Source organism: Loxodonta africana, chromosome 1, assembly GCF_030014295.1.
Source record: "Loxodonta africana isolate mLoxAfr1 chromosome 1, mLoxAfr1.hap2, whole genome shotgun sequence".
NCBI lineage: Eukaryota > Metazoa > Chordata > Mammalia > Proboscidea > Elephantidae > Loxodonta > Loxodonta africana.
The window spans coordinates 91,584,140-91,607,858 of record NC_087342.1 but is presented as its reverse complement, the minus strand read 5'-3'; the positions used below and the strand labels follow the sequence as shown (position 1 = coordinate 91,607,858).

General features: G+C 43.4%; 1 pseudogene; it reads left to right on the top strand.

Annotated features, from left to right (window-relative positions):
• The first annotated feature begins 9,470 nt into the window (after nt 1-9,470).
• LOC100664612 (class I histocompatibility antigen, Gogo-B*0101 alpha chain-like) lies at nt 9,471-13,862 on the top strand (annotated as a pseudogene).
• The last annotated feature ends 9,857 nt before the right edge of the window (nt 13,863-23,719 follow it).

Below are 23,719 nucleotides of genomic sequence, written 5' to 3'. Positions count from 1 at the left end.
ACTCCTAGGGACACCATGACAAAGTAACCAGTGCTGTAAGTTCACATGAGTCAGGCTATTCTGATTACTGCTTTGACTCCGCTGTCCGTTATGGTAACCTCATCTATCTTGTCTTTGTCGATTAAGTGCCTCCACTTGGCCCCTACCACCATGAAGTCCAATCAGCCCCACTGTAAGTACGTGTCTTAATTCAGTTTAGGGCAGTTCCCACTGTCAAATCTGACTTACATAAAATAGCAATCACAGAAGTCTTCAAGGATGCTGCGCCTCTCTTCACAAAATTTTTCCTCACCATTGTGGTAAAAGGTGTGTCTTCTGGGCATTTCATGTATGGATCTGTAGGTTTAACCTGGTAAACCCACTTTAACATGCCAATTTCCCTAAGATAGTGGATACCTTCTTCTACAGTATACCAAGGTAAGTCTGGTAATTTAACTTGATTTAGTGTAGGCCACCACATAATCCATGCTTCAGCTAGCCAGTCATATAAATTATTGGATTCTTTTCTAATCTCTCAAGCTGAAATGCTGAATGAAGAATCTGTGCTTAGTGAGCCCATGTCAATAAAACTCAGACTGATCCATCTTTATGTTCTTCACACCTTTATTCCACACTTTAGTAGCTATTCCCACACATATTTCTGTTCGTACATATTAGAAAACTCAAGCAGTTCTTTTGGTGTGTGGCATACCTCCTCCTGGGTCACACTTTGTACTTCACTTTTTGGGGATTGCTGCAACTTCAGTCTAGAAGCCAAAATGGGTGGTGGGAGTGTTTGGAGAACATTTAGCACTGTCTCGTAAGGCATTTGCCTCAGGCGATTCCCCAGGCAATGACTCAGACAAAGGCTCTTCAGACACTGCTGGGTCAATCTCATCAGAGTGAGGTGAAGGGGTTTATGGTTTTACTCTGGAGGGTGGCTTAGTAGACATAGATGGAGTATTCTCTTCAGATGGGAGTTAGAGGGCTGATTCTGTTTGCAGGTGTGATTCAACAAAATTTAGGGGCTCAACATCCCCAGCTTCCTGATTATCTGCCCATATGTCCCCATCCCACATTTCATGATCCTATTTCTTTCCAATCGATACTCTCACTTTAACTTCAGACACCACTGGAGGTTGGGAATTGAGATGGCATTGTAATTCAGCCACTCTTATGAAAAGACTCTGGATGTGATTTTCCGCAATATCATATCTGTCATTACAAGAAAAAAGGCTTCCTTTCAGGGCACAAGTGGAGACTTTGAGGACATTTATGAAGCACTTGAGCTTTGACTCTGAAGCCCTGAGCTCATCTCTTTCTTTCACCACTTTTTCTAGCAAAAGTAGGACCAATCAACCAGCTTCCTTATACTTCTCATTACGACAAACTTGTAGAAAGGAATCAAACAGGTGATCACCCAGAACCTTTTCTCTCACTAATACCTAATCTATTGGTGGTGATATTTTGGATATTTGTATTGCCACCTGACACCACGGATTAGTGGTAGCAGAGTCATCAACATCTTTAAGACTAACCAGACTTGAGAACCTATTTAGAAAACTCATTCTTACAATTGGTGGTTCAAAGCTTCTATTTCTAATGCCAGAGGTGGATGCCCAGGTATTTACTTCATCATAGCTCCTTAAACTGGAATTTTTTTCAAAGTGCTGTGTATGAACCATCAACCTGGCTAATTTTTTAAAGAGAAAGTAAAATACCAATGTTCATTGCAAGGACCTACTCAAACTGGAACAAGGCCACAGTCAATTGTTATGAGCCATGTCAGAGAGAAGGCAGGGAAGTCATGAAAAATATGAAACTGGAAGCTATGTCACCAGTATTTCAAATTCTAGCAGGGTCACCCATGGTGGGCAGGTTTCAGTGGAGCTTCCATACTAAGACAGACTAGGGAAAAAGGCCTGCTGATCTACTTCTGAAAATCGGCCAATGAAAACCCAATGGATCAGGACAGATCAATATTTGATTCACAACCGATCATGGGGATGGAGCAGGACCAAGCAGAGATTTGCTCTGTTGTGCATGGGGTCGCCGTGAGTCAGGGGACGAGCCAATGGTAACTAACAACAGAAATAGGTCATCTGATCTCCAGTATCTCTACTGATTCTCTGGTATACAATGTTCAGTGTGATGTGCAGGGTAATCCCATTTTATGAAATATGTGTTAAGTTGTTTGCACTTAACCTTGCATACAACTATATTAAGTACATTTACAGAATTAGAAAGCACGTTGTTGACCAACATAAATTAAACTGGAAAAAATGATAAAGGAATAACCAATGAAAGAATAGTGAATATGAATGGAAAATGCAATCGATGTTGTTCGGTGCCGTCGAGTTGGCTCCGACACATAGCGACCCTATGCACAACAGAACTAAACACTGCCTGGTCCTGCGCCATCCTTACAATCGTTGTTATGCTTGAGCTCATTGTTGCAGCCACTGTGTCAATCCACCTCGTTGAGGGTCTTCCTCTTTTCTGCTGACCCTGTACTCTGCCAAACATGATGTCCTTCTCCAGGGACTGATCTCTCCTGACAACATGTCCAAAGTATGTAAGACACAGTCTCGCCATCCTTGCCTCTAAGGAGCATTCTGGCCACACTTCTTCCAAGACAGATTTGTTCGTTCTTTTGGCAGTCCATGGTATATTCAATATTCTTCCACAACACCACAATTCAACTCTTCTTCAGTCTTCCTTATTCATTGTCCAGCTTTCACATGCATATGATGTGATTGAAAATACCATGGCTTGGGTCAGGCGTACCTCAGTCTTCAGGGTGACATCTTTGCTCTTCAACACTTTGAAGAGGTCCTTTGCAGCAGATTTACCCAATGCAATGTGTCTTTTCATTTCTTGACTGCTGCTTCCATGGCTGTTGATTGTGGATCCAAGTAAAATGAAATCCTTGACAACTTCAATCTTTTCTCCGTTTATCATGATGTTGCTCATTGGTCCAGTTGTGAGGATTTTTGTTTTCTTTATGTTGAGGTGTAATCCATACTGAAGGCTGTGGTCTTTGATCTTCATTAGTAAGTGCTTCAAGTCCTCTTCATTTTCAGCAAGCAAGGTTGTGTCATCTGCATAATGCAGGTTGTTAATGAGTCTTCCTCCAATCCTGATGCCCTGTTCTTCTTCATATAGTCCAGCTTCTCGGATTATTTGTTCAGCATACAGATTAAATAGGTGTGGTGAAAGAATACAACCCTGACGCACACCTTTCCTGACTTTAAACCAATCAGTATCCCCTTGTTCTGTCCGAACAACTGCCTCTTGATCTATGTACAGGTTCCTCATGAGCACAATTCAGTGTTCTGGAATTCCCGTTCTTCGCAGTGTTATCCATAGTTTGTTATGATCCATGCAATCGAATGCCTTTGCATAGTCAATAAAACACAGGTAAACATCCTTCCGGTATTCTCTGCTTTCAGCCAGGATCCACCTGACATCAGCAATGATATCCCTGGTTCCACCTCCTCTTCTGAAACTGGCCTGAATTTCTGGCAGTTCTCTGTCGACATACTGTTGCAGCTGTTTTTGAATAATCTTCAGCAAAATTTTCCTTGCATGTGATATTAATGATATTGTTCTGTAATTTCCACATTTGGTTGGATCACCTTTCTTGGGAATAGGCATAAATATGGATCTGTTCCAGTCAGTTGGCCAGGAAGCTGTCTTCCATATTTCTTGGCATAGACAAGTGAGCATGTCCAGCGCTGCATCTGTTTGTTGAAACATCTCAATTGATATTCCATCAATTCCTGGAGCCTTGTTTTTTGCCAATGCCTTCAGAGCAGCTTGGACTTCTTCCTTCAGTACCATTGGTTCCTGATCATATGCCACCTTTTGAAATGGTTGAACATCGACTAATTCTTTTTGGTATAATGACTCTGTGTATTCCTTCCATCTTCTTTTGATGCTTCCTGCATCATTTAATATTTTCCCCATAGAATCCTTTACTATTGCAACTCAAGGCTTGAATTTTTTCTTCAGTTCTTTCAGCTTGAGAAATGTCGAGCATGTTCTTCCCTTTTGGTTTTCCATCTCAAGCTCTTTGCACATGTCATTATAATACTTTACTTTGTCTTCTTGAGAGGCCCTTTGAAATCTTCCATTCAGTTCTTTTACTTCATCAATTCTTCCTTTTGCTTTAGCTGCTCGATGCTCAAGAGCAAGTTTCAGAGCCTCCTCTGACATCCATCTTGGTCTTTTCTTTCTTTCCTGTCTTTTCAGTGACCTCTTGCTTTCTTCATGGATGATGTCCTTGATGTCATTCCACAACTCGTCTGGTCTTTGGTCACTAGTGTTCAGTGCATCAAATCTATTCTTCAGATGGTCTCTAAATTCAGGTGGGATATACTCAAGGTCATATTTTGGCTCTTGTGGACTTGCTCTGATTTTTTTCAGTTTCAGCTTGAATTAGCATATGAGCAATTGATGGTCTGTTCCACAGTCGGCCCTGGCCTTGTTCTGACTGATGATATTGAGCTTTTCCATCGTCTCTTTCCACAGATGTAGTCAATTTGACTTCTGTGTGTTCCATCTGGCGAGGTCCATGTGTATAGTCACCGTTTATATTGGCGAAAGAAGGTATTTGCAGTGAAGAAGTCGTTGGTCTTGCAAAATTCTATCATTAGACCTCCAGCATTGTTTCTATCACCAAAGCCGTATTTTCCAATTACTGATCCTTCTTCTTTGTTTACAACTTTCTCATTCCAATCACCAGTAATTATCAACGCACCTTGATTGCATGTTCGATGAATTTCAGACTGCAGCAGGTGATAAAAATCTTCTATTTCTTCATCCTTGGCCCTAGTGGTTGGTGTGTAAATTTGAATAATAGTCATATTAACTGGTCTTCCTTGTAGGCATATGGATATTATCCTATCACTGACAGCATTGTGCTTCAGGATAGATCTTGAAACATTCTTTTTGACGACGAATGCAACACCATTCCTCTTCTAGTTGTCATTCCCAGCATAGTAGACTATGTGATTGTCTGATTCAAAATGTCCAATACCAGTCCATTTCAGCGCACTAATGCCTAGGATATTGATGTTTATGCGTTCCATCTCATTTTTGATGATTTCCAATTTTCCTAGATTCATACTTCGTACATTCCAGGTTCCGATTATTAATGGATGTTTGCAGCTGTTTCTTCTCATTTTGAGTCATGCCACATCAGCAAATGAAGGTCCCGAAAGCTTTATTCCATCCACGTCATTAAGGCTGACTCTACTTTGAGGAGGCAGCTCTTCCCCAGTCATCTTTCGAGTGCCTTCCAACCTGGGGGGCTTATCTTCCAGCACTATATCAGACAATGTTCCGCTGCTATTCATAAGGTTTTCCCCCCACGTGTCTGTCAGTTTGTTGTACTGTGGGGGCTTGTGTGTTGCTGTGGTGCTGGAAGCTATGCCACCGGTATTCAGATATCAGCAGGGTCACCCATGGAGGACAGGTTTCAGCTGAGCTTCCAGACTAAGACAGACTAGGAAGAGGACCCGGCAGTCTACTTCTGAAAAGCGTTAGCCAGTGAAAACCTTCTGAATAGCAGTTCAAAGTGCAATAGAACTGCTTTAAAAATTCTAAAGACACATACTAAGAGGGCTTGGTAGAATCATTCCAGTGCCTAAATCATGTCTATTAAATTTCATTGAAAAACGTGGTGAAAGATGTTAGATTTATTATAGGATGCCTGCTGAATAGTCAGGTGTTTGGAAAAACTTTGTTCCTAGTTTGGAGTTAATGTTTTAGCCAACTGCATTACATCAAAATTGTTGTGGTGATACTTAGGATAGGTATACATACTTGGGATAGGTGTACACACTGAGGTATGAGCTGCACATTTTTCTAGCTGAAAATCAATGGCATTAGGCAAAAATTTCTGAAGGTGATACTTGAATGTGAAAACTGTCACTTATTAGCTAATATATTTGGCATTCTTAGCAATCTAAATTCAAAAGTTCTAAGAAAAAGCAAAGAGTTATTACCTTAAAAACATTATTGTTATGGCACCCAAGGTATTTACTCTCGTTACTCTATGTTCTCAGCACTGTTATAAATTAATGAAGAAAATATTACCAATAAAGGCATTTGCAAGAAGAATGAGATACTTGTGTATCTCCCTTGTCTGTTCCCAATTTTTAATTACTTTCCAAAAGAGAAATGTGAAGCATTAAAGAACTATAATTGGATAAAAAGAAGCATTTGATCTACAAAATCCTGAAACAATAAATTTTAATTCTGGTTTTAACATGTAAGTAAATTCTTTGATACTCTTCCGTTGAAAAAAACCAAAACCGAACCCAACCCATCACCGTTGAGTCGATTGCGACTCATAGTGACTCTAAAGGACAGAGTAGAATTGCCCAGTAGGGTTTCTAAGGAGCCTGGTGGATTTGAACTGCTGATCTTTTGGTTAGCAGACATAGCTCTTAACCACTACACCACCTGGATTTTCTCCCTTCAAAAGGTGAAGCTTAATTCCCTCCTCTTAAGTGTGGACTGGTCTTAGGAATAGAATTTTATCTCTGCGTCTAGGAGACAAAACACACTGTGATTTCAATCATGGCCTCTCTCTGAGATCACCTGCTCTGGCGGAAGCCAGCTGCTACGTCATAAGCCTCCTGGGACGAGCCAGTGAGGAACTGAGGCCTCTCTCAACAGCCATGAGTGAGACATGCTGGATGTGGATGCTCAGCCCCAGCCAAGCCTTCAGATGATGCAGCCCTGGCCAACATCTTGGCTGTAAACTTGTGATAGGTCCTGAGCCACAAACACTCAGGTAAACTTCTTCTGTTTACTGACCCTTGGAAACTGGGAGAAAAATGTTTATTGTTTTTAGCCGCTAAGTTCTGGGTAATTTGTTAGGCAAAAGCAGATAACCAATACAGTGTCCAAAGAAGTTAAGGAATTATTGCATGTTAATTTTGATTTGCTCTAAATTAGCTATAAGACATTAAATGTATCATTACTTGATTTTGAAATTTAAGAAAAATTTCACGACTAAATTGCTGGGTCGTATTTTATTACCAACCGCAAAAATCTATTTACTTGAACTTCGATTTCCAATTGTAACCAAATAAAATACAGAAGGAAACACTAGGCTATACTAAGCAGATTCTAAGACGGCCCTCATATCCAGGGGGTTATTCACCTTCTCCCAGTTATTCAATTAAACAGTAATATAGGTGTTGCTGTAAAGAGATTTTGCAAATGTAGTAAAGCTCCAAACCAGCTGACCTTAAAACAGGGAGATTATTCAATCAGGTGAGACCTTAAAAGGACTGGGATCTTCCTGAGCAAATAGATTCAAAGTGTGAGAGAGGTTCACTGTGAGGGAGGTTCTACACTGTGGGCTTGAAAATGGAGGGGCAACATCACAAGGAATGCTGGTGGCCACTAGGAGTTGGGAGGACCTCCTGCCTGACATCTAGTAAGGAAATGAGGACCTCAGTACTACAACTGCAAGAAAGAGAATTCTGCAAATACCACTGTGTGAGCTTGGAGGACAGCACTGACTTCCAGATGAGAGCACAAGTTTGTGAAACCCTGATCAAATAATCCATTCACACCATGCCTGGATATCTGACCTACACAACTGTAAACTGTGGTGTTTTAAACCACTAAGTTTGTGGTATTTTGTTCTGCAGCTGTAGAAAACTAATACACAGGCTCAGCTCTGCCATGGATAAGCACATAGCGTATTCTCCAGTGAATGAAGTTATCAATTGTCATGCACACTAGCTGTATAAAACCTTTCTTAAATTTTTTTGTATTTTTTATTTTCTGATTTTTATGTGATGCAAGTAAAATTTTCTATAGTCATATTCGTCACTCATTCAACAAAAATTAATTTAATGCCTACTACGTACAGGCATGGCTCTACATACCCTGAATAAAAAAGCCCAAGCCTGCTGTGCTCATGGACCTTGTATTCTAGAGTGTTCACATGAATGACATGGGAGCCACTGGAGCATTTTAAACGAAGAAATGGTACAATCTGACTTACCTAAGCAAGACGGCTGACCACCACAGGGAGAACAGTCGAGAGTGGCAGGGATGGGCGGCGCTAGTGCCACAGTTCAAGAGTGAGAGTGTGGTGGAGACCAAGGGAAGAGGGCTTGAGGGAGGAGAAAGACAGAAGGGCTGGAGAAGCAGGAGGCTAGGAAAGAAGCAGAAGAATTTTAAGCAGTGGAATTCTCAAATTTAAGTATGTTGTTTTATAGATGTTTAATCAATATATATACCTAAAGTTCTAGCTGGGTATTCTTTACATTTGCTATTTAATACATTCTGTGGGACTACCTGAAAATGAACCTCCTGCTTATGTTAACGAGGTTAAAGAAAATAACAACATCAAGTGACCCATTAAAATATGAACATCCCTTGTATTGTGCTGACTCATGCCAAACCCCATGTGTTACAGAGTAGGGCTGCTCCACAGAGTTTTCTTGGCTGAAATCTTAAAGGAACAGATCAACAGGCCTTTTCTGCCCTAGTGCCTCTGGGTGGGCTCCAACTGCCAACCTTTTGGTTATATTCTTTGGATGTTAATAATTCATAGCACAGTCAATGAGTGTGTGCTAGTGAAGGCATTTTTGACTGTATTGAATGCTTGCAACTTTGAAGAGGTTAAAGTTCCTAGACCCTTCTAGTTAAAATATGTAGTAATGAATTGTGCTTTCATGAGCTGCTTTGTATTCAAGATTGGTGTAGGGCTCAAACTCAGAGCTATGAAATGAAAATGATTTTAATATACACTAACCCAGGAGTCATGGCATGAAGTACTCTGGGGGTGAATTTTGTCTGGGAAAGTCAAACTTAGGAACTTTGTGAGCCTGACTGTAGAACCTTTTAGAAACATTTATACATGAACGGACAAAATCACTTCTCCTACAGACTAGATTCCTGATGGTTCAGGGTTATCATAGTTGAGTTACCCACTGTCATTAATAAAAAGGAAATTTGTCTGTTTGGGAATATCTATCTGCTGTCTTCAGACACAACCTCTTCCAGGTTTAAAGAGGAGACCTCTGACCTTCTACCTCCATTCCTAAGGTGAGCTCACCCTCTGGCATCAAATTCTTTGGGGGTGAATTTTGTTCTAGAGAAGTCCATGGGAGAGAAGTAAGAGGCGGGGGGGGGGGGGGTGGGTGGGTGGGTAGGGAGTCCAGTTCAGCGAAAGACATTCCAAAAAGGGAAGAAGAGGAAAAAAGGCATTCCAAGAAGGGAAGAGGAGGGTCGTTCCCAGGTTTCCTCCGACAGCCCAGGGTAGGACTCAGGGAGCCAGTGTGACAAAGAATGGTCCGTACAGGAGGACAGAGGTCAGGACAAACTCCTAGTACCCGGGTTTGGGTCTCAGGCCCCCAGCGGGGTGTGTGGAGTGAGAAACCCTAGTCCTGGGGATTCCTTGTCTCCCTGGATTTTCACTTCTCCCTTTCACTACCTGTGTCAGTTCTTTCTGCCTGGACACACATGACGCGATGCCTGTTCTCACTCCCATTGAGTGTCTGGTTTCTGCAGCAGCCAATCAGTGCCTCCTCGGCTCCCGGTTACAAGGCCTATACCTACCAACTGGAACTCAGTCTCCCCTGGTGATGGGGTCATGGCTTTCCAGATCCTCCTCCAGTTGCTCTCAGGGGCGTTGGCCCTGACCCAGACCCGGGCAGGTGAGTGCAGGGTCGGGAGGGAAAGGGCCTCTGCAGAGGGAGGAGGAGAGAGGGGAACGCACAGCGGGAGCGCAGGACCCTCGCGGAAGCCGCGTCCCCGCCGCCGCCTTCCAGATCCCCCTCTCCTGCCCCCTCTCAGATTCTCCTCTCCCCCCGCTACATACGTCGGTGCCCTGCTCCTCCCACCGGCCCTTCCCAGTCCACGAGCCCCTCGTCCCTCGCCGCCCCCTTCGACTGCGGACCCGGGCCCGCGCGGGGAGGGTGTTAGTGGTCTCAGCCGCTCCCCGCCCCCAGGCTCCCACTCCCTGAGGTATTTCGAGACCGCCGTGTCCCGGCCCGGCCTCGAGAAACCCCGCTTCATCGCCGTCGGCTACGTGGACGACACGCAGTTTGTGCGGTTCGACAGCGACGTTGCGAATCCGAGGATGGAGCCGCGGGCGCAGTGGGTGAAGCAGGAGGGGCCGGAGTATTGGGACCGGAACACATTGATAGCCAAGGACAACGCACAGGCACACCGAGTGAACCTGCGGACCCTGCGCCGCTACTACAACCAGAGCGACGCCGGTGAGTGACGCCGGGCCCCAGTCGCAGGTCGTAGGTCGCGGGTCCCCTCGTCCCCACGGCCGCGTCGCCCCGAGTCTCTGGGTTCGAACTTCACCCCGAGGCCGCGGGACGCGCCGGATCCTTCGATCCCGGAAGAGCCGCGGAGATGGGAGCCGGTTTCGTTTTAGTTTTAGACCCAACGGTCTTTGACCAATCGCCGCCTGTCTGGGGTGGTGGGGGCGGGGCTGAGGGCGGGTGCGGGGCTGGCCGCGGGGGCGGGGCTGACGGCTGACGGCGGGCGCGGGGCTGACCGCGTGGGCGGGGCTGACGGAGGGGTCCCGGTCAGGGTCTCACACCATCCAGAGGATGTCTGGCTGTGAAATGGAGCCCGAGGGGTACCTCCTCCGCGGGTACACTCAGTATGCCTATGATGGCGCCGATTACATCGCCCTGAACGAGGACCTGAGCTCCTGGACGGCTGTGGCCACTGCCGCTCAGATCACCCAGCGCAAGTGGGAGGAGGCCGGCGTGGCCAAGAAAAAGAAGACCTACTTGGAAGATGTGTGTGTGAAGTGGCTCCACAGATACCTGGAGAACGGGAAGGAGTCTCTGCAGCGCGCAGGTACGAGGGGCTGTGGGGTGACTCCCACGTCTCCCCTTGGCCGAGGCTATTACCCCACTAGGCTTCCCATAGGGAGAGTAGGAAAATGGGATATTCCCCTGAATACCCCTTCCCATTCTCCTGAGGGTTGGGTAAGGGGAGACGAAAGAGTCAGCCCCTAAACGTAGAATTTGTACTAGGCAGTGACTCACCCAGAGAACATGGATTTCTTTCAGAGACAGTCAAGGGATCCAGCCTCTCTAGGGATAGTAGGGGAGATGATTCCTGAAATAACTGATCAGCAGTTCCTTTGACCCTGGGCAGTGGGCTTGGTAACCCCCAGAGACTTATTCTCAGCCCTTGTTCTCTGCTCCACACCCAACCTCTTCAGAGGTCTGACTCCAACTTTTTTGAGTTTCTTGGCCACCACTCAGGGCAGGCCCAGAAGCCTCTGTTCTCCTCAGACCTGGTGCCTCCTATACTGGGCAGTCTCACCTAGACTCTAGAACTTTCCAAGGAATAGAGTATTCCAGACCCCTGAGTCCAGACTAGTGTGTGGTTTTACACTTACTCTCTCCACCTGAATGTTTTGTCCAATCTCAGCATGGTCACATGAGCCCTTCTTCCATGGTTCATGGGATATAATGCAGTTTCTGAATTTTCTGACCTTTCTCCTCAGATCCCCCAAAAGCACATGTGACCAACCGCCCCATCTCTGACCGTGCGGTCACACTGAGATGCTGGGCCCTGGGCTTCTACCCGGCTGAGATCACACTGACCTGGCAGCGGGACGGGGAGGACCAGACCCAGGACACAGAGCTTGTGGAGACTAGGCCTGCGGGGGACGGGACTTTCCAGAAGTGGGCGGCCATGGTGGTGCCCTCTGGAGAGGAGGACAGATACACGTGTTGTGTGCAGCACGAAGGGCTGCCTGAGCCTCTCATCCTGAGATGGGGTAAAAGGGGACGAGGGTGGAGCCTCTTCTCAGGGATAGCATGAGCCTTTCTGGAGACCTCTGGCAGGGTCAGGGCTGAGACCAATGGGTCAGGGCTGTTCACCTTCCCTTCTGTTCCCAGATCCACCCCCTCAGTCCACCATCCCCATCAAAGGAATTGCTGCTGGCCTGAAGCTCTTTGGTGTGGTTGTAGTTGTGGTGGCTGGAGTTGTGATCTTGCTGAGCTGTGGTTGCTGCAGTCGTGATCTTGATGAAGATGAGCTAAGGTAGAGATGGGGGTGGGGTCTCAGTTTTCATATCACACTGGAGGGTTTCAATCCCTCCCATGTAGGAGTTTGCCCATCTTCTGCCTCGCTTTTGGGAGATGTCATCCACATAGACACCCTTACCCAGTCTGGGGCCGTGTGCAAACACGTAAATCACATGTGTAGATGGAGGTAAATTTTTCACCTTAGATGATTCTGGTGATGGGGACCTGATTCCCACAGTTGCAGATCAGAGGGGAAGGTCTCTACTGAGGACAGACCTGTGGGAGGATAGTTAGTCCAGTCCCCACACATCTCCTTTCCTTTTGTTTCCTGGTCTTGTCCTGGGTCTGCAATCATAGTTCTGGAACCTTCCCTCGGTTCCAGGGACCTCATGGACCTCATGATCCTGGCTCTTCCCTGCTCTCTCACAGGATGTTTTCTTCCCACAGGTAGAAGGGGAAGGAGCTACACTCAGGCAGCAAATAAGTGCGTGATGTGGGCCGATCCTGAGACCTTTGGGGTAGTGTAGACTGGACCCCATGGGAGAGCGCCCCACCTCATATTTCCTCCTTTAGTCTCATGTCCTCCTGTGGGCTCTGACCAGGTAAATGTTTTTGTTCTTCTCCAGATGGCGACAGTGCTCAGGGCTCTGGTGTGTCTCTCATGGCTTCTAAAGGTGAGATCCTGGGGGCCTGACATGGGGAAAGGGTTGGGGCAGAGGGAACACAACTTGGTTATGGGGATACTTTGGAACTGGACATTTTGATCTTTGGTGGGCTGTTCAGAGTGTCAACACTTAGAGTGACTGACCTGAGTTTGTAACAAGACAGCTGCCTTGTGTGGGACTGACTAACTGATGCAAGATTTGTTCATACCCGCTTTGTGATTCAGGACTTCTCCTACTGCTACTGTTGTTTGAAGGTACCTGCGTTACTGTCAGCATAATGTGAGGATGTGGTGGGAAAACCTACCCCTGCCCACCTGGACACCCTCCCCACACTGACCTGTATCCTTTCTCCTGGATCTACATTTCCTGTTCCAGCAGAGACAGGGCCAGAATGTCTCCATCCCAGTCATAACTTCTCTTGCTCTGAGCTGCAACTTCTCACTTATCTATTGAAAATGACAACCTGGAATGATCTTTTTTGTCCAATTCTTGCCATAAGGTGGGGTTGATGGGTTAATTAAGGAGATGAGGAGACTTAAAATCTCAGAGAGGAAATAACTGGAGACCTGAGAACCATCCAGAATCCTTCATTTGCTTTGTTGCATCTGTCACAGTCAGGGAGGGAAGAAGGCTGTGGAGGAGCTGAGCGTGAATGGGGCCTGTTTTCAGGACAGCATGGGTTTTGACATGGTCACTGCTTGGTCGGGTCACCTTCACTGCTGCATTGTTCTTGTTCCCTCAGTAGGACCTGTGATCACAGGGACTCAGACATTGCCCGGTCCTTGTCCTGTCTTCAGAGCATGGGCAGTGTTGTAGATTGAATTATATCCCCCCAAAACATGTGTTGTAAATCCTAACCTCTATAGTTCGGGTTTTTTGTTTGATGTCTGTTGATTATAATCCCATTTGGGAATGGATTGTCTAGCAAGACCAGTATAGGGTATATTTTGAGTTAATCTTTTTTCAAACATAAAAGAGATTAAAGAAGTAAGGGAGCGAAGTAGAGATGGCAGAAGAGAGATGCCAAGCCACATGAAGATCACCCAGGAGTAGAAGCTCAAAGAGAAAAGGACCTTCCTCCAGAGCCCACAGAGAGAGAAAGCCTTCCCTTAGAGCCGGCACCCTGAATTCAGACTTCTAGCCCTCAAAATTGGGAAAATAAATTTTGATAAAGCCATTCTCTTGTGGCTTTTCTGTTATAGCAGCACTAGATAACTAAGACAGGCAGTGAGGGCTTCGTGTGCTGGGCTAGCCTGGGTTCAGGCCTGGCCTGACCCTCAGATCCCAAGGTTTGTGTTTTTATTTTTTGTGTCTTTGTTTTTGTAGAGGATATATCTGCTCTTGTTTTGTGCACGACGTCTGGTCTCACTCTCCTCTGGGTGTCCCCATCTGACAGCAGTAGAAAAAAGCCATTTTTCCTTTCAGTGTCCCCACAAGGCCAGGGCAACCCCTGCACACAGGAGTCTCTGTGGTATGGAGAAATGAACTCTCAGACTTGTTCCGGTCTTTTCCTCATGGGGTTGTTTCCTGGATTATTCTTTCCACCTTTTTCCCCAATATTTTTAAGGAATAAAATTCTGTAATTAGAGAGGTGGCATCCAACAGTTTTCTTGTTTTAAATTCCTGTTATGTTTCCATCTTCCACTTGCCTACCCTCTCCCCTTGCCCTTGGTGCTATAATCCTAGTGCCGACCAGTCCAACCTCGTGGATTCATAAAGCAGAATCTAATTTAAGTTCACCGTTGGTTGTAAAATAGCGTCCATAACCCCTAGGATCATTCTTGTCTGGTCTGCAGAGGGAAATAAGACTGTGTGCTGGAGTGGACAGGAGGGAGGAGAGGGAGACAGGGAGCAGAGAGCGGCACATACAGGAAAGGAGAGTCAGCGTTAGTCAGTGTGAGTGGACGTGCTGCAGCTGCCACAAAACAACATTTGGACCAAGACTACTTTAGGAAAGGCACTGTCTCTAGGATAGGGAGGTGCGCTACACCACAGTAATCATTCATTCTAGTGATAGTTGTTGTGTGCCAGATACACTGTGTTTGCATCTGAGGGTCATGAATGAAATAAAAATAGAGAAAAATTGGCAGCCTGGTGGAGCATGTGTTCTAGTGAGGGGAGACAGACTATAGACTATAAACGTAGTAAATAAGGCAGGTGTTAATGTTAGAAGGTGGGAAGTGCTATAGGGAAGGTGATCATACAGAGCACAGGTGTGAGAAAAGAGGGAAGGCAACTGTTGTAACTCAGGTGGTTGGAATGGATCTCATTGAGAAGTGGCCTTTGAGGAAAGATTTGAAGGACCTGAGGGAATTAGCCATGAGGATGTCTGGGGATGTTCTTCCAGGCAGGGGAACACCCAGTGCAAAGACACTAGGGCAGGAACATGCATGTGTTCTGGGAGCAGCGAGGACGGTAGGGCTGGAACAAGTGAACAACTGAGATGATGTCAGAGGTATGGTCAGGTCATGTGGGGCCTTCAGGATATCAGAAGGTTTTTTTTTTCCCCCATTCGAGTGAGGTGAGGAGTTAGAATTTTGAGCAGAAGAGAGACATGGTATTGACTCCGTAATGGATTGAGTTATGTCCATCCAAAATGTGCTAACTTGCTTAGGCCGTGTGCGCTTGTCCTCTATTTTGTGATTTTCCTTTGTGTTATAGATCATAATCTCTGCCTGTGGTTAAAAAGGTTAGAGTGGAATGTAGCACTCTCAGGTCGCCTCCCTGATCCAACGTAAAGGGAGTTTCCCTGGGATGTGGCCTATACCACCTTTTATCTTACAAGAGATAAAAGGAAAGGGAAGCAAGCAGAGAGTTGGGAACCTCATACCACCAAGAAGGCAGCACCGGGAGCAGAGCATGTCCTTTGGACCTGAAGTTCCTGTGCTGAGATGCTACCAAACCAAGGGAAGACTGATGACAAAGACCTTCCTTCAGAGCAGACACAGAGAGAAAGCGTTCCCCTGGAGCCGGTGCCCTGAATTCAGACTTCTAGCCTAGTGGATGGTGAGAGAATAAACTTCTCTTTGTTAAAGCCATCCACTTGTGGAGTTTCTGTTATACCAGCACTAGATGACCAAGGCAGACTGCTTTTAGAAGGATCACCCTGGCTTCTGTACTGAGAATAGAATCAAGAGCTGGAGGATGAACAAGGCAGTAGGAACACACTAGAATATCCATGCAGTTTTTCAGCTAGAGATGTTGGTGGTTTTGTCAGTGAGCAGTGAAAATAGTAGGAAGTGATTGGATTCTTGATATATTTTGAAATGGAACTTTGGAAGATTTGCTAGTGGACTATAATTGGGGTATGAAAGAAAAAGTGGATTCAAGGAGGACACGAAATATTTTGGACCGTGCAAAAAGAAAAATGGAGCTGCCGTCAGCAGAGGTGGAAAAGACTCTGGGAGGAGCTTACTTGAGGAGGGGGCATCACTGGCATTAGGTTTAGGAAATGTTTCGTTTGAGATGTCTGTTAGAAATGCAAGTGAGGTTGTCTGATTGGTAGTTGGATATATGAGTAATATTTAGGAGAAATGTCTGGGCTGAAGAAAGATTTGAGGGGTGTTATGCATTGGATTGTGTCCCACCCCCAAAATATGTGTCAACTTGGCTAGTCCATGAGTCCCAGTATTGTGTGATTGTTCACCATTTTGTCATCTGAGGTAAGTTTCCTATGTGTTGTAAATCCTAACTTCTCCGATGTTAATGAGGCAGGATTAGAGGCAGTTATGTTAATAAGGGAGACTTCATCTACCAGATTAGGTTGAGCTTTAAGTCAATTTCTTCATTGTGCTTTAAGTGAAAGTTTACAATTCAAGTCAGTTTCTCATACAAAAAGTCACACATTGCTATGTGACCCTAGCTGCTCTCCCTATAGTGTGACAACATACTCCTCCTCTCTACCCTGTATTTCCTGTGTCCATTCAACCAGCTCCTGTCCCCCTCTGCCTTCTCATCTCACCTCCAGACAGGAGCTCCTCACATAGTCTCATGTGTCTGCTTCAGCTAAAAAGCACACTCCTCTCCAGTCTCATTTTATGTCTTATAGTCCAGTCTAGTCTGTGTCTGAAGAGTTGGCTTTGGGAATGGTTTTAGTTTTGGGCTAACAGAGAATTCGGGGGCCGTGTCTTCTGGGGTCCCTCCAGTCTCAGTCACACCATTGAGTCTGGTGTTTTTACTAGAATTTGAGATCTGCATCCCATTTTTCTCCTGCTTAGTCAGGGATTCTCTGTTTTTTCCCTGTCAGGGCAGTCAGTAGTGGTAGCCGGGCACCATCTAGTTCTTCTGGTCTCAGGCTGATGGAGTCTCTGGTTTATGTGGCCCTTCCTGTCTCTTGGGCTCATATTTTCCTTGTGTCTTTGGTGTTCTTCATTCTCCTATGCTCCAGGTGGGTTGAGACCAATTGATGCATCTCAGATGGCCACTTGCTAGCTTTTAAGACCCCAGACGCCACTCACCAAAGTGAGCTGCAGAACGTTTTCTTAAGAAACTTCATTATGCCAGTTAACCTAGATGTCTTCTGAAACCGTGGTTCCCAGACCCCCGCTCCTACTACTCTGTCCCTAGAAGTGTGTGGTTGTATTCAGGAAGCTTCTTAGCTTTTGATTTAGTCTAGTTGTGCTGACTTCCCCTGTATTGTGTGTTGTCCTTCCATCCACCTACAATAATTCTTGTCTACCATCTAGTTAGTGAATATCCCTCTCCCTCCCTTCCCACCCTTGTAACCATCAAAGACTGTTTTCTTCTGTGTTTAAACCTTTTCTTGAGTTCTTATAATAGTGTTCTTATACAATATTTGTCCTTTTGCTACTAATTTCACTCATAATGCCTTCCAGACTGGTCCATGTTATGAGATGTTTCATTGTTTTTTATTGTTGTTTAGTGTTTCATTGTGTTAATATGCCGTAATTTGTTTATCCATTTGTCTATTGGTGGGCACCTAGGTTGTTTCCATTGATTTGCTATTGTGAACAGTGCTACAGTGAACATGGGTATGCATATATCTATTCATATGAGGGCTCCTATTTCTCTAAGATATATTCCAAGGAATGGGATAGCTAGATTGTATGGTAGTTCTATTTGTAGCTTTTTAAGGAAGCACCACGTTGATTTCCAATGTGGTTGTGCTATTTTACAACCCCACCAGCAGTGTGTAAGTGTTCCAGTCTCTCCACAACCTCTCCAACATTTATTATTTTCTGTTTTTTTGGGTTAATACTAGCCTTGTTGGGGTGAGACGGTATCTCATTGTAGTTTTGATTTGCATTTCTCTAATGGCTTATGATCTTGAGCATTTTCTCATGTATGTGTTAGTCACCAGAATGTCTTCTTTGGTGAAGTGCCTGTTCATCTCCTTTATCTAATACTTAACTGGGTTATTTGTTTTATTGTCGTTGTGGTTTTACAGTATCTTGTAGATTTTAGAGATTAGACGTTGATCGCATTTGTTGTAGCCAAAGTTTTTTTCCCAGTCTGTAGGTTGTCTTTTTACTCCTTTGGTGAAGTCTTTGGATGAGCATATGTGTTTAATTTTTAGGAACTCCCAATTATCTAGTTTCTCTTCTGGTTTATGCATGTTAGTAATGTTTTTGTACACTGTTTATGCCATATATTAGGCCTCCTAGCATTGTCCCAATTTTTTCTTCCATGATTTTTATTGTTTTAGATTTTATATTTAGGTCTTTGATCCATTTTGAGTTAGTCTTTGTGCATGGTGTGAGGTATGGGTCTTGTTTCATTTTGGATATCCAGTTATGCCAGCACCATTTGTTAAAGAGACTGTCTTTTTCCCAATTAGTGTACTTTGGGCCTTTGTCAAGTATCACCTGCTCATAGATGGATGAATTTACATCTGGATTCTCAATTCTTTTCCATTCGCCTATGTATCTGTTGTTGTACCAGTAGTACCAGGCTGTTTAGACTACCATGGTGGTATAACAGATTCTAAAATCAGGTAGTGTGAGGCCTCCCACTTTTTTCTTCTTCGGTAATGCTTTACTTACCTAGGGCCTTTTTCCTTATGAAATTGGTAATCTGTTTCTCCATCTCATTAAAAAAACGCCATTGGAATTTGGATCGGGATTGTATTATACCTATAGCTTGCTTTGGATAGAATAGAAATTTTCACTATTTTCAATCTTCCTATCCATGAGCAAGGTACGTTTTTCTGCTTATGTAGGTCTCTTTTGGTTTCTTGCAGTAGCATCTTATAGTTTTCTTTGTATAGGTCTTTTAGGTCTTTTATGTCTCTGGTTAGATTTATTCCTAAGTATCTTACCATCTTGGGGGCTATTGTAAATGGTGTTGATTTGGTGATTTCCTCATCGATGTTCTTTTTGTTGATACAGAGGAATCAAACCGATTTTTGTATGTTTGTCTTGTATCCTGATACTTTGGTGAACTCTTCTATTAGTTTAGTTTTTATGGTTTTCCGTGTGTAAGATGATATCATCTGCAAATAGATATTCTTTCATGTCTTCCTTACCCATGTGGAGGCCCTTTATTTCTTTTTCTAGTCTAATTGCTCTGGCTAGGATCTCCAGCACAGTGTTGAATAAGAGTGGTGGTAAAGGGCATGCTTGTCTGGTTCTCATTCTCAAGGGGAATGCTTTCAGACTGTCTCCATTTAGGATGATGTTGGCTGTTGGCTTTGTATAAATGCCCTTTATCATACTGAGAAATTTCCCTTCTATTCCTATTTTGCTGTGAGTTATTATCATGAATGGGTGTTGAGCTTTGTCAAATGCCGTTTCTGCATCAATTGATAAGATCATGTGGTTCTTATCTTTTATTTATGTGATGGATTATATTTCTAATATTGAGCCATATCTGCATACCTGGTATGAATCCGACTTGGCCATGGTGAAATATTTGTTTTTGAAATGTTCTTGAATTTGATTGGCTAGAATTTTGTTGAGGATTTTTATGTCTATGTTCTTGAGGGATATTGGTATATAATTTTCTTTTTTTGTGGTGTCTTTACCAGGTTTTAGTGTCAGGGTTATACCGGCTTCATAGAATGAGTTTGACAGTATTCTGTCCTTTTCTATGCTCTGAAATACCTTTAGTAGTAGTGGTGTTAACTCTTCTCTGAAAGTTTGGTAGAATTCTTCAGTTAAGCCATCAGGGCCAGGGCTTTTTTTTTTTAGTTAGGAGTTTTGTTTTTTTAATTACCTTTTCAATCTCTTCTTTTGTTACAGGTGCATTTAGTTGTTCTACCTCTGTGTTAGTTTAGGTAGATAATGTGTTTCTAGAAATTTGTCCATTTCCTCTGGGTTTTCAAACTTGTTAGAGTACAGTTTTTCATTGTATTCTGCTATGATTCTTTTAGTATCAGTTGGGTCTTTGTGATATCGCCCATCTCATTTCTTATTCGGGTTATTGGCTTCCTCTCCTGTTTTTTTTTGGTCAGTTTGGCCAGTGGTTTATCGATTTTGTTGATCTATTCAAAGAAACAGCTTTTGCTCTTCTTAACTCTTTCAATTGCTTTTCTGTTTTCTCTTTCATTTAATTCTTCTTGACTTTTTATTATTTGCTTTCTTCTGGTGCCTGAGGGCTTCTTTTGCTGCTCTCTATATGTTCAAGTCTTTGGGATGATTCTTTGATATTGGCCCTTTCTTCTTTTTGGATGTGTGCTTTTATTGCTATAAATTAACCTCTGAGCACTGCTTTTGCAGTGTCCCAAAGGTTCTGGTCGGAAGTGTTTTCATTCTCATTGGATTCTATGAATGTCTTTATTCCATCCTTAATTTCTTCTATAACCCAGTAGTTTTTGAGCAAGGTGTTATTGTTTCCATGTGTTTATCTCTTTTTTCTTGCTTTCCTGTTACTGAGTTCTACTTTTATGGATGGCTTTTTTTACAGTCAGAAAACAGGCTTTGTAATGTTTAGATGTTTTGGATTCTGTTAAGGCTTGTTTTATGACCTAGTATGTGGTCTATTCTGGAGAATGTTCCATGCCTTTGGAAAAGAAAGTATACCTGGCTGCTGTTGGGTGGAGCGTTCTGTATATTTCTATAGGTAAAGTTGGTTGATTGTGGCATTTAGATCATCCATGTCTTTACTGAGCTTCTTTCTGGATGTTCTGTCCTTCACTGAAAGTGGTGTGTTGAAGTCTCCTACTATTATTGTGGAGATGTCTCTCTTTTCAATGCTGTTAGAGTTTGTTTTATGTATTTTGGAGTCCTGTCTTGTTGGGTGCATATTTATTATGATTATATCCTCCTGGTATATTGACTTTTTAATCATTATATAGTGTCCTTCCTTATCCTTTGTGCTGGATTTTACTTTAAGGTCTATTTTGTCAGAAATTAATATTGCCACTCCTGCTCTTTTTTGATTGTTGTTTGCTTGATGTATTTTTTCCATCCTTTGCGTTTTAGTTTGTGTTTTTAAGCCCAAGGTTGTCTCTTGTCGGCAGCATATAGACAGATTGTGTTTTTTATCCATTCTGCCACTCTCTGTCTCTTTATTGGTGCATTTAGTCCACTTACATTCAGCGTAATTATTGATAGGTATGAGGTTTTTATGAGGTTAGTGCTGTCATTTTGATTTTTTTTTTGTGCTGTTGACAGTTTCTTTTTTCTACTTATTTTCCTGTGCTGAGTAATTTTTCTTTATATATTGTATTTTTCTCTTTTTCATTGTTATTGCTTTTGTATTTGCTGAGTCTTTATTTTTTTTTTTTTAATTTTGATGTGTAGGATTGTTAGTTTCTGTTGTGGTTACCTTAGTGTTTACCCCTATTTGTCTAAGTTTAAAGCAATCTTTTATTTCTTTATATCAACTTGACTTCCTTTCCATGTGAAAGATCTATGACTACATTTTTTAGTCCCTCTTTTTTGTTTTAATGTTGTCATGTTTTACATAATGACATCTCTGTTTCCCTGTTTTGAGCATTTTAGCTTTGATTTATTTTTGTGATTTCCCTATGTGGGTTGATATCTGGTTGCTCTGTCCTGTATTCTAGCGTTGGATTACTATCTGATGTTATTGATTTTCTAATTGGAGGACTCCCTTTAGTATTTCTTGCAATTTTGTTTTGTTTTTCGCAAATTTCCTAAACTTCTTTTTATTGGGAAAGGTCCTAATTTTGCCTTCATATTTGAGAGACAGTTTTGCTGGATGTATAATTCTTGGTTGGCAATTTTTTTCCGTCAAGGCTTTATATATGTCATCCCATTGCCTTCTTGGCTGGATCGTTTCTGCTGAGTAGCCTGAGTTCAGTCTTATTGACTCTACTTTGCAGGTGACTTCCTTTATCCCTAGCTGCTCTTAAAATTCTCTCTTTATCTTTGGTTTTGGCAAGTTTGATTATAGTATGTCTTGGTGACTTTCTTTTGGGGTTTCAGTGAGCATCTTGGATAGATATCTTCTCATCTTTTGTGGTAGCAGGGAAGTTTTCTGCCAACAAACCTTTTACAATTTTATCTGTATTTTCTGTTATCTCCCCCTGTTCTGGTACTCCAATCACTCTTAGGTTATTCCTCTTGATAGAGTCCCACATAATTCTTAAGGCTCCTTCATTTTTTAAAAATTCTTTTCTCTGATTTTGCCTCAAGTATGCTGGTGTCAGGTGCTTTATATTCAAACTCACTAATTCTGACTTCCATTGCCTCAGTTCTGCTGCTATGACTTTCTATCAAGTTGTCTAATTCTGGGATTTTATTGTTGATATTCTGGATTTCTGTTTGCTGTCTCTCTATGGATTCTTGCAGCCTATTAAATTTTCCATTATGCTTTTCTCTAACCTTCTTAAGTTCCTCTGTTGCTGTGCCCATGTGCTTCTTGGCTTGCTCTGCATTTTGCCTGATCTCCTGAAGAGTTCTGTATATTAATATTTTGTATTCTACCTCTGGTAATTTCAGGAAGTTGTCTTCATTTGGAAGATTTCTTAATTCTTTATTTTGGGAGCTTGTTGAAGCCATCATGGTCTGCCTCTTTGTGTGATTTGATATTGACTGTTGTCTCTGAGCCATCAATAAGTTATTGTGTTTATTTATTTTGTGTTTGCTTACTGTGTCCGAGCTTCTTGTTTTGTTTTCATAAGCCCCAAATAGGTTGCTCAAGTGAGCTAGCTTGATTATTGCTGCCTTTGAAGCTCTAGCATCCTGTCACCAGGTAGTTTAGAGCTGTTACTAAGTGTTGAGCCCAGAAGTCTGTTTATCTTTTTTGTATGGATTCAACTCAGGTGTTCAGGTAGTCAGTCTCCAAGTGTGTGGTGCAGGCTCTCACCTACAGTCTTAGACGAGCAGGGGTGACTGGTGTAAGCACAGGTATCTGAGTGCAGTAGGGGGTCATACACTAAGCAAGGCAGGGAGCTGATAACTGCCCCAGAGTGTCTGTGAGGAACGCCTGTCCCTGTTCCTTAGAGTGCATAGGTGGGTGGATTTTGCAGCTGGACTATGGGCACCCAATGCTATTGGGTGTAAGGACTGGGAGGCACCACTTACACTTAGACCCCTCTTGTGGGTGGCTAGGTGGCATGGATGGAGCCACCAGTCCTCAGGTACCTGATGTGGGTAGGTGAGAACCGTGCTTAATAGGCAGAATGGTGTCAAACATCACGAACCTGCCTCTCCAATGTATAGTTGAAACAGTTGACGTTAGACTTCAGGTATACAACCTTTTGTACTGTGCTAATGAGGGCCTGTGCTGTTGAAATGGGCCCACACAGGTCTACCCAGAGGTGAAAAGTATTCAAAGTCCGTGGACCCCTTATGCCTGTGCCTAGACAAAGGGGCTGTTTCTGCCCTGAGTTCTTGGCTTAGGGAAGTCAGCAGATTATTTTTTCCCTGTTTGTTAATTTGTTCCTTCTATAAGGCTGGGAGAATGGCTCAGGGCGCGCGACAGGTCCTACTTCCGACACGGGGAAAGTGACTGTCATGGATTGAATTGTGTCCACCCAAAAATATGTGTCAACTTGTGGTTGTCCTCCATTTTGTGATTTTCCTATGTATTATAAATCGTAATCTCTGCCTGTGGTTAAAGAGGATTAGGGTGGGAGGTAACACCCTTGTTCAGGCAACATTCCTG